The sequence below is a fragment of the Pteronotus mesoamericanus genome, unplaced genomic scaffold (genome assembly GCF_021234165.1).
Source record: "Pteronotus mesoamericanus isolate MK-2021 breed Mesoamerican mustached bat unplaced genomic scaffold, CSHL_Meso_final contig_203, whole genome shotgun sequence".
Classification (NCBI taxonomy): Eukaryota; Metazoa; Chordata; class Mammalia; order Chiroptera; family Mormoopidae; genus Pteronotus; species Pteronotus mesoamericanus.
The window spans coordinates 1-12,500 of record NW_026555087.1 but is presented as its reverse complement, the minus strand read 5'-3'; positions in this window follow the sequence as shown (position 1 = coordinate 12,500).

The window sequence follows — 12,500 nt, the reverse complement described above, 5'->3', positions numbered from 1 at the left end:
ATTAAAATTAAAATTAAAATTAAAATTAAAATTAAAATTAAAATTAAAATTAAAATTAAAATTAAAATTAAAATTAAAATTAAAATTAAAATTAAAATTAAAATTAAAATTAAAATTAAAATTAAAATTAAAATTAAAATTAAAATTAAAATTAAAATTAAAATTAAAATTAAAATTAAAATTAAAATTAAAATTAAAATTAAAATTAAAATTAAAATTAAAATTAAAATTAAAATTAAAATTAAAATTAAAATTAAAATTAAAATTAAAATTAAAATTAAAATTAAAATTAAAATTAAAATTAAAATTAAAATTAAAATTAAAATTAAAATTAAAATTAAAATTAAAATTAAAATTAAAATTAAAAAAATTAAAATTAAAATTAAAATTAAAATTAAAATTAAAATTAAAATTAAAATTAAAATTAAAATTAAAATTAAAATTAAAATTAAAATTAAAATTAAAATTAAAATTAAAATTAAAATTAAAATTAAAATTAAAATTAAAATTAAAATTAAAATTAAAATTAAAATTAAAATTAAAATTAAAATTAAAATTAAAATTAAAATTAAAATTAAAATTAAAATTAAAATTAAAATTAAAATTAAAATTAAAATTAAAATTAAAATTAAAATTAAAATTAAAATTAAAATTAAAATTAAAATTAAAATTAAAATTAAAATTAAAATTAAAAAATTAAAATTAAAATTAAAATTAAAATTAAAATTAAAATTAAAATTAAAATTAAAATTAAAATTAAAATTAAAATTAAAATTAAAATTAAAATTAAAATTAAAATTAAAATTAAAATTAAAATTAAAATTAAAATTAAAATTAAAATTAAAATTAAAATTAAAATTAAAATTAAAATTAAAATTAAAATTAAAATTAAAATTAAAATTAAAATTAAAATTAAAATTAAAATTAAAATTAAAATTAAAATTAAAATTAAAATTAAAATTAAAAATTAAAATTAAAATTAAAATTAAAATTAAAATTAAAATTAAAATTAAAATTAAAATTAAAATTAAAATTAAAATTAAAATTAAAATTAAAATTAAAATTAAAATTAAAATTAAAATTAAAATTAAAATTAAAATTAAAATTAAAATTAAAATTAAAATTAAAATTAAAATTAAAATTAAAATTAAAATTAAAATTAAAATTAAAATTAAAATTAAAATTAAAATTAAAATTAAAATTAAAATTAAAATTAAAATTAAAATTAAAATTAAAATTAAAATTAAAATTAAAATTAAAATTAAAATTAAAATTAAAATTAAAATTAAAAAAATTAAAATTAAAATTAAAATTAAAATTAAAATTAAAATTAAAATTAAAATTAAAATTAAAATTAAAATTAAAATTAAAATTAAAATTAAAATTAAAATTAAAATTAAAATTAAAATTAAAATTAAAATTAAAATTAAAATTAAAATTAAAATTAAAATTAAAATTAAAATTAAAATTAAAATTAAAATTAAAATTAAAATTAAAATTAAAATTAAAATTAAAATTAAAATTAAAATTAAAATTAAAATTAAAATTAAAATTAAAATTAAAATTAAAATTAAAATTAAAATTAAAATTAAAATTAAAATTAAAATTAAAATTAAAATTAAAATTAAAATTAAAATTAAAATTAAAATTAAAATTAAAATTAAAATTAAAATTAAAATTAAAATTAAAATTAAAATTAAAATTAAAATTAAAATTAAAATTAAAATTAAAATTAAAATTAAAATTAAAATTAAAATTAAAATTAAAATTAAAATTAAAATTAAAATTAAAATTAAAATTAAAATTAAAATTAAAATTAAAATTAAAATTAAAATTAAAATTAAAATTAAAATTAAAATTAAAATTAAAATTAAAATTAAAATTAAAATTAAAATTAAAATTAAAATTAAAATTAAAATTAAAATTAAAATTAAAATTAAAATTAAAATTAAAATTAAAATTAAAATTAAAATTAAAATTAAAATTAAAATTAAAATTAAAATTAAAATTAAAATTAAAATTAAAATTAAAATTAAAATTAAAATTAAAATTAAAATTAAAATTAAAATTAAAATTAAAATTAAAATTAAAATTAAAATTAAAATTAAAAAATTAAAATTAAAATTAAAATTAAAATTAAAATTAAAATTAAAATTAAAATTAAAATTAAAATTAAAATTAAAATTAAAATTAAAATTAAAATTAAAATTAAAATTAAAATTAAAATTAAAATTAAAATTAAAATTAAAATTAAAATTAAAATTAAAATTAAAATTAAAATTAAAATTAAAATTAAAATTAAAATTAAAATTAAAATTAAAATTAAAATTAAAATTAAAATTAAAATTAAAATTAAAATTAAAATTAAAATTAAAATTAAAATTAAAATTAAAATTAAAATTAAAATTAAAAAATTAAAATTAAAATTAAAATTAAAATTAAAATTAAAATTAAAATTAAAATTAAAATTAAAATTAAAATTAAAATTAAAATTAAAATTAAAATTAAAATTAAAATTAAAATTAAAATTAAAATTAAAATTAAAATTAAAATTAAAATTAAAATTAAAATTAAAATTAAAATTAAAATTAAAATTAAAATTAAAATTAAAATTAAAATTAAAATTAAAATTAAAATTAAAATTAAAATTAAAAAATTAAAATTAAAATTAAAATTAAAATTAAAATTAAAATTAAAATTAAAATTAAAATTAAAATTAAAATTAAAATTAAAATTAAAATTAAAATTAAAATTAAAATTAAAATTAAAATTAAAATTAAAAAATTAAAATTAAAATTAAAATTAAAATTAAAATTAAAATTAAAATTAAAATTAAAATTAAAATTAAAATTAAAATTAAAATTAAAATTAAAATTAAAATTAAAATTAAAATTAAAATTAAAATTAAAATTAAAATTAAAATTAAAATTAAAATTAAAATTAAAATTAAAATTAAAATTAAAATTAAAATTAAAATTAAAATTAAAATTAAAATTAAAATTAAAATTAAAATTAAAATTAAAATTAAAATTAAAATTAAAATTAAAATTAAAATTAAAATTAAAATTAAAATTAAAATTAAAATTAAAATTAAAATTAAAATTAAAATTAAAATTAAAATTAAAATTAAAATTAAAATTAAAATTAAAATTAAAATTAAAATTAAAATTAAAATTAAAATTAAAATTAAAATTAAAATTAAAATTAAAATTAAAATTAAAATTAAAATTAAAATTAAAATTAAAATTAAAATTAAAATTAAAATTAAAATTAAAATTAAAAAATTAAAATTAAAATTAAAATTAAAATTAAAATTAAAATTAAAAATTAAAATTAAAATTAAAATTAAAATTAAAATTAAAATTAAAATTAAAATTAAAATTAAAATTAAAATTAAAATTAAAATTAAAATTAAAATTAAAATTAAAATTAAAATTAAAATTAAAATTAAAATTAAAATTAAAATTAAAATTAAAATTAAAATTAAAATTAAAATTAAAATTAAAATTAAAATTAAAATTAAAATTAAAATTAAAATTAAAATTAAAATTAAAATTAAAATTAAAATTAAAATTAAAATTAAAATTAAAATTAAAATTAAAATTAAAATTAAAATTAAAATTAAAATTAAAATTAAAATTAAAATTAAAATTAAAATTAAAATTAAAATTAAAATTAAAATTAAAATTAAAATTAAAATTAAAATTAAAATTAAAATTAAAATTAAAATTAAAATTAAAATTAAAATTAAAATTAAAATTAAAATTAAAATTAAAATTAAAATTAAAATTAAAATTAAAATTAAAATTAAAATTAAAATTAAAATTAAAATTAAAATTAAAATTAAAATTAAAATTAAAATTAAAATTAAAATTAAAATTAAAATTAAAATTAAAATTAAAATTAAAATTAAAATTAAAATTAAAATTAAAATTAAAATTAAAATTAAAATTAAAATTAAAATTAAAATTAAAATTAAAATTAAAATTAAAATTAAAATTAAAATTAAAATTAAAATTAAAATTAAAATTAAAATTAAAATTAAAATTAAAATTAAAATTAAAATTAAAATTAAAATTAAAATTAAAATTAAAATTAAAATTAAAATTAAAAAATTAAAATTAAAATTAAAATTAAAATTAAAATTAAAATTAAAATTAAAATTAAAATTAAAATTAAAATTAAAATTAAAATTAAAATTAAAATTAAAATTAAAATTAAAATTAAAATTAAAATTAAAATTAAAATTAAAATTAAAATTAAAATTAAAATTAAAATTAAAATTAAAATTAAAATTAAAATTAAAATTAAAATTAAAATTAAAATTAAAATTAAAATTAAAATTAAAATTAAAATTAAAATTAAAATTAAAATTAAAATTAAAATTAAAATTAAAATTAAAATTAAAATTAAAATTAAAATTAAAAAATTAAAATTAAAATTAAAATTAAAATTAAAATTAAAATTAAAATTAAAATTAAAATTAAAATTAAAATTAAAATTAAAATTAAAATTAAAATTAAAATTAAAATTAAAATTAAAATTAAAATTAAAAAAATTAAAATTAAAATTAAAATTAAAATTAAAATTAAAATTAAAATTAAAATTAAAATTAAAATTAAAATTAAAATTAAAATTAAAATTAAAATTAAAATTAAAATTAAAATTAAAATTAAAATTAAAATTAAAATTAAAATTAAAATTAAAATTAAAATTAAAATTAAAATTAAAATTAAAATTAAAATTAAAATTAAAATTAAAATTAAAATTAAAATTAAAATTAAAATTAAAATTAAAATTAAAATTAAAAAATTAAAATTAAAATTAAAATTAAAATTAAAATTAAAATTAAAATTAAAATTAAAATTAAAATTAAAATTAAAATTAAAATTAAAATTAAAATTAAAATTAAAATTAAAATTAAAATTAAAATTAAAATTAAAATTAAAATTAAAATTAAAATTAAAATTAAAATTAAAATTAAAATTAAAATTAAAATTAAAATTAAAATTAAAATTAAAATTAAAATTAAAATTAAAATTAAAATTAAAATTAAAATTAAAATTAAAATTAAAATTAAAATTAAAATTAAAATTAAAATTAAAATTAAAATTAAAATTAAAATTAAAATTAAAATTAAAATTAAAATTAAAATTAAAATTAAAATTAAAATTAAAATTAAAAAATTAAAATTAAAATTAAAATTAAAATTAAAATTAAAATTAAAATTAAAATTAAAATTAAAATTAAAATTAAAATTAAAATTAAAATTAAAATTAAAATTAAAATTAAAATTAAAATTAAAATTAAAATTAAAATTAAAATTAAAATTAAAAAATTAAAATTAAAATTAAAATTAAAATTAAAATTAAAATTAAAATTAAAATTAAAATTAAAATTAAAATTAAAATTAAAATTAAAATTAAAAAATTAAAATTAAAATTAAAATTAAAATTAAAATTAAAATTAAAATTAAAATTAAAATTAAAATTAAAATTAAAATTAAAATTAAAATTAAAATTAAAATTAAAATTAAAATTAAAATTAAAATTAAAATTAAAATTAAAATTAAAATTAAAATTAAAATTAAAATTAAAATTAAAATTAAAATTAAAATTAAAATTAAAATTAAAATTAAAATTAAAATTAAAATTAAAATTAAAATTAAAATTAAAATTAAAATTAAAATTAAAATTAAAATTAAAATTAAAATTAAAATTAAAATTAAAATTAAAAAATTAAAATTAAAATTAAAATTAAAATTAAAATTAAAATTAAAATTAAAATTAAAATTAAAATTAAAATTAAAATTAAAATTAAAATTAAAATTAAAATTAAAATTAAAATTAAAATTAAAATTAAAATTAAAATTAAAATTAAAATTAAAATTAAAATTAAAATTAAAATTAAAATTAAAATTAAAATTAAAATTAAAATTAAAATTAAAATTAAAATTAAAATTAAAATTAAAATTAAAATTAAAATTAAAATTAAAATTAAAATTAAAATTAAAATTAAAATTAAAATTAAAATTAAAATTAAAATTAAAATTAAAATTAAAATTAAAATTAAAATTAAAATTAAAATTAAAATTAAAATTAAAATTAAAATTAAAATTAAAATTAAAATTAAAATTAAAATTAAAATTAAAATTAAAATTAAAATTAAAATTAAAATTAAAATTAAAATTAAAAAATTAAAATTAAAATTAAAATTAAAATTAAAATTAAAATTAAAATTAAAATTAAAATTAAAATTAAAATTAAAATTAAAATTAAAATTAAAATTAAAATTAAAATTAAAATTAAAATTAAAATTAAAATTAAAATTAAAATTAAAATTAAAATTAAAATTAAAATTAAAATTAAAATTAAAATTAAAATTAAAATTAAAATTAAAATTAAAATTAAAATTAAAATTAAAATTAAAATTAAAATTAAAAAATTAAAATTAAAATTAAAATTAAAATTAAAATTAAAATTAAAATTAAAATTAAAATTAAAATTAAAATTAAAATTAAAATTAAAATTAAAATTAAAATTAAAATTAAAATTAAAATTAAAATTAAAATTAAAATTAAAATTAAAATTAAAATTAAAATTAAAATTAAGAATTAAAATTAAAATTAAAATTAAAATTAAAATTAAAATTAAAATTAAAATTAAAATTAAAATTAAAATTAAAATTAAAATTAAAATTAAAATTAAAATTAAAATTAAAATTAAAATTAAAATTAAAATTAAAATTAAAATTAAAATTAAAATTAAAATTAAAATTAAAATTAAAATTAAAATTAAAATTAAAATTAAAATTAAAATTAAAATTAAAATTAAAATTAAAATTAAAATTAAAATTAAAATTAAAATTAAAATTAAAATTAAAATTAAAATTAAAATTAAAATTAAAATTAAAATTAAAATTAAAATTAAAATTAAAATTAAAATTAAAATTAAAATTAAAATTAAAATTAAAATTAAAATTAAAATTAAAATTAAAATTAAAATTAAAATTAAAATTAAAATTAAAATTAAAATTAAAATTAAAATTAAAATTAAAATTAAAATTAAAATTAAAAAATTAAAATTAAAATTAAAATTAAAATTAAAATTAAAATTAAAATTAAAATTAAAATTAAAATTAAAATTAAAATTAAAATTAAAATTAAAATTAAAATTAAAATTAAAATTAAAATTAAAATTAAAATTAAAATTAAAATTAAAATTAAAATTAAAATTAAAATTAAAATTAAAATTAAAATTAAAATTAAAATTAAAATTAAAATTAAAATTAAAATTAAAATTAAAATTAAAATTAAAATTAAAATTAAAATTAAAATTAAAATTAAAATTAAAATTAAATTAAAATTAAAATTAAAATTAAAATTAAAATTAAAATTAAAATTAAAATTAAAATTAAAATTAAAATTAAAATTAAAATTAAAATTAAAATTAAAATTAAAATTAAAATTAAAATTAAAATTAAAATTAAAATTAAAATTAAAATTAAAAAAATTAAAATTAAAATTAAAATTAAAATTAAAATTAAAAAATTAAAATTAAAATTAAAATTAAAATTAAAATTAAAATTAAAATTAAAATTAAAATTAAAATTAAAATTAAAATTAAAATTAAAATTAAAATTAAAATTAAAATTAAAATTAAAATTAAAATTAAAATTAAAATTAAAATTAAAATTAAAATTAAAATTAAAATTAAAATTAAAATTAAAATTAAAATTAAAATTAAAATTAAAATTAAAATTAAAATTAAAATTAAAATTAAAATTAAAATTAAAATTAAAATTAAAATTAAAATTAAAATTAAAATTAAAATTAAAATTAAAATTAAAATTAAAAAATTAAAATTAAAATTAAAATTAAAATTAAAATTAAAATTAAAATTAAAAAATTAAAATTAAAATTAAAATTAAAATTAAAATTAAAATTAAAATTAAAATTAAAATTAAAATTAAAATTAAAATTAAAATTAAAATTAAAATTAAAATTAAAATTAAAATTAAAATTAAAATTAAAATTAAAATTAAAATTAAAATTAAAATTAAAATTAAAATTAAAATTAAAATTAAAATTAAAAAATTAAAATTAAAATTAAAATTAAAATTAAAATTAAAATTAAAATTAAAATTAAAATTAAAATTAAAATTAAAATTAAAATTAAAATTAAAATTAAAATTAAAATTAAAATTAAAATTAAAATTAAAATTAAAATTAAAATTAAAATTAAAATTAAAATTAAAAAATTAAAATTAAAATTAAAATTAAAATTAAAATTAAAATTAAAATTAAAATTAAAATTAAAATTAAAATTAAAATTAAAATTAAAAAATTAAAATTAAAATTAAAATTAAAATTAAAATTAAAATTAAAATTAAAATTAAAATTAAAATTAAAATTAAAATTAAAATTAAAATTAAAATTAAAATTAAAATTAAAATTAAAATTAAAATTAAAATTAAAATTAAAATTAAAATTAAAATTAAAATTAAAATTAAAATTAAAATTAAAATTAAAATTAAAATTAAAATTAAAATTAAAATTAAAATTAAAATTAAAATTAAAATTAAAATTAAAATTAAAATTAAAATTAAAATTAAAATTAAAATTAAAATTAAAATTAAAATTAAAATTAAAATTAAAATTAAAATTAAAATTAAAATTAAAATTAAAATTAAAATTAAAATTAAAATTAAAATTAAAATTAAAATTAAAATTAAAATTAAAATTAAAATTAAAATTAAAATTAAAATTAAAATTAAAATTAAAATTAAAATTAAAATTAAAAAATTAAAATTAAAATTAAAATTAAAATTAAAATTAAAATTAAAATTAAAATTAAAATTAAAATTAAAATTAAAATTAAAATTAAAATTAAAATTAAAATTAAAATTAAAATTAAAATTAAAATTAAAATTAAAATTAAAATTAAAATTAAAATTAAAATTAAAATTAAAATTAAAATTAAAATTAAAATTAAAATTAAAATTAAAATTAAAATTAAAATTAAAAAATTAAAATTAAAATTAAAATTAAAATTAAAATTAAAATTAAAATTAAAATTAAAATTAAAATTAAAATTAAAATTAAAATTAAAATTAAAATTAAAATTAAAATTAAAATTAAAATTAAAATTAAAATTAAAATTAAAATTAAAATTAAAATTAAAATTAAAATTAAAATTAAAATTAAAATTAAAATTAAAATTAAAATTAAAATTAAAATTAAAATTAAAAAATTAAAATTAAAATTAAAATTAAAATTAAAATTAAAATTAAAATTAAAATTAAAATTAAAATTAAAATTAAAATTAAAATTAAAATTAAAATTAAAATTAAAATTAAAATTAAAATTAAAATTAAAATTAAAATTAAAATTAAAATTAAAATTAAAATTAAAAAATTAAAATTAAAATTAAAATTAAAATTAAAATTAAAATTAAAATTAAAATTAAAATTAAAATTAAAATTAAAATTAAAATTAAAATTAAAATTAAAATTAAAATTAAAATTAAAATTAAAATTAAAATTAAAATTAAAATTAAAATTAAAATTAAAATTAAAATTAAAATTAAAATTAAAATTAAAATTAAAATTAAAATTAAAATTAAAATTAAAATTAAAATTAAAATTAAAATTAAAATTAAAATTAAAATTAAAATTAAAATTAAAATTAAAAAATTAAAATTAAAATTAAAATTAAAATTAAAATTAAAATTAAAATTAAAATTAAAATTAAAATTAAAAAATTAAAATTAAAATTAAAATTAAAATTAAAATTAAAATTAAAATTAAAATTAAAATTAAAATTAAAATTAAAATTAAAATTAAAATTAAAATTAAAATTAAAATTAAAATTAAAATTAAAATTAAAATTAAAATTAAAATTAAAATTAAAATTAAAATTAAAATTAAAATTAAAATTAAAATTAAAATTAAAATTAAAATTAAAATTAAAATTAAAATTAAAATTAAAATTAAAATTAAAATTAAAATTAAAATTAAAATTAAAATTAAAATTAAAATTAAAAAATTAAAATTAAAATTAAAAAATTAAAATTAAAATTAAAATTAAAATTAAAATTAAAATTAAAATTAAAATTAAAATTAAAATTAAAATTAAAATTAAAATTAAAATTAAAATTAAAATTAAAATTAAAATTAAAATTAAAATTAAAATTAAAATTAAAATTAAAATTAAAATTAAAATTAAAATTAAAATTAAAATTAAAATTAAAATTAAAATTAAAATTAAAATTAAAATTAAAATTAAAATTAAAATTAAAATTAAAATTAAAATTAAAATTAAAATTAAAATTAAAATTAAAATTAAAATTAAAATTAAAATTAAAATTAAAATTAAAATTAAAATTAAAATTAAAATTAAAATTAAAATTAAAATTAAAATTAAAATTAAAATTAAAATTAAAATTAAAATTAAAATTAAAATTAAAATTAAAATTAAAATTAAAATTAAAATTAAAATTAAAATTAAAATTAAAATTAAAATTAAAATTAAAATTAAAATTAAAATTAAAATTAAAATTAAAATTAAAATTAAAATTAAAATTAAAATTAAAATTAAAATTAAAATTAAAATTAAAATTAAAATTAAAATTAAAATTAAAATTAAAATTAAAATTAAAATTAAAATTAAAATTAAAATTAAAATTAAAATTAAAATTAAAATTAAAATTAAAATTAAAATTAAAATTAAAATTAAAATTAAAATTAAAATTAAAATTAAAATTAAAATTAAAATTAAAATTAAAATTAAAATTAAAATTAAAATTAAAATTAAAATTAAAATTAAAATTAAAATTAAAATTAAAATTAAAATTAAAATTAAAATTAAAATTAAAATTAAAATTAAAATTAAAATTAAAATTAAAATTAAAATTAAAATTAAAATTAAAATTAAAATTAAAATTAAAATTAAAATTAAAATTAAAATTAAAATTAAAATTAAAATTAAAATTAAAATTAAAATTAAAATTAAAATTAAAATTAAAATTAAAATTAAAATTAAAATTAAAATTAAAATTAAAATTAAAATTAAAATTAAAATTAAAATTAAAATTAAAATTAAAATTAAAATTAAAATTAAAATTAAAATTAAAATTAAAATTAAAATTAAAATTAAAATTAAAATTAAAATTAAAATTAAAATTAAAATTAAAATTAAAATTAAAATTAAAATTAAAATTAAAATTAAAATTAAAAAATTAAAATTAAAATTAAAATTAAAATTAAAAAATTAAAATTAAAATTAAAATTAAAATTAAAATTAAAATTAAAATTAAAATTAAAATTAAAATTAAAATTAAAATTAAAATTAAAATTAAAATTAAAATTAAAATTAAAATTAAAATTAAAATTAAAATTAAAATTAAAATTAAAATTAAAATTAAAATTAAAATTAAAATTAAAATTAAAATTAAAATTAAAATTAAAATTAAAATTAAAATTAAAATTAAAATTAAAATTAAAATTAAAATTAAAATTAAAATTAAAATTAAAATTAAAATTAAAATTAAAATTAAAATTAAAATTAAAATTAAAATTAAAATTAAAATTAAAATTAAAATTAAAATTAAAATTAAAATTAAAATTAAAATTAAAATTAAAATTAAAATTAAAATTAAAATTAAAATTAAAATTAAAATTAAAATTAAAATTAAAAAATTAAAATTAAAATTAAAATTAAAATTAAAATTAAAATTAAAATTAAAATTAAAATTAAAATTAAAATTAAAATTAAAATTAAAATTAAAATTAAAATTAAAATTAAAATTAAAATTAAAATTAAAATTAAAATTAAAATTAAAATTAAAATTAAAATTAAAATTAAAATTAAAATTAAAATTAAAAAATTAAAATTAAAATTAAAATTAAAATTAAAATTAAAATTAAAATTAAAATTAAAATTAAAATTAAAATTAAAATTAAAATTAAAATTAAAAATTAAAATTAAAATTAAAATTAAAATTAAAATTAAAATTAAAATTAAAATTAAAATTAAAATTAAAATTAAAATTAAAATTAAAATTAAAATTAAAATTAAAATTAAAATTAAAATTAAAATTAAAATTAAAATTAAAATTAAAAAATTAAAATTAAAATTAAAATTAAAATTAAAATTAAAATTAAAATTAAAATTAAAATTAAAATTAAAATTAAAATTAAAATTAAAATTAAAATTAAAATTAAAATTAAAAATTAAAATTAAAATTAAAATTAAAATTAAAATTAAAATTAAAATTAAAATTAAAATTAAAATTAAAATTAAAATTAAAATTAAAATTAAAATTAAAATTAAAATTAAAATTAAAATTAAAATTAAAATTAAAATTAAAATTAAAATTAAAATTAAATTAAAATTAAAATTAAAATTAAAAATTAAAATTAAAATTAAAATTAAAATTAAAATTAAAAAATTAAAATTAAAATTAAAATTAAAATTAAATTAAAATTAAAATTAAAATAAA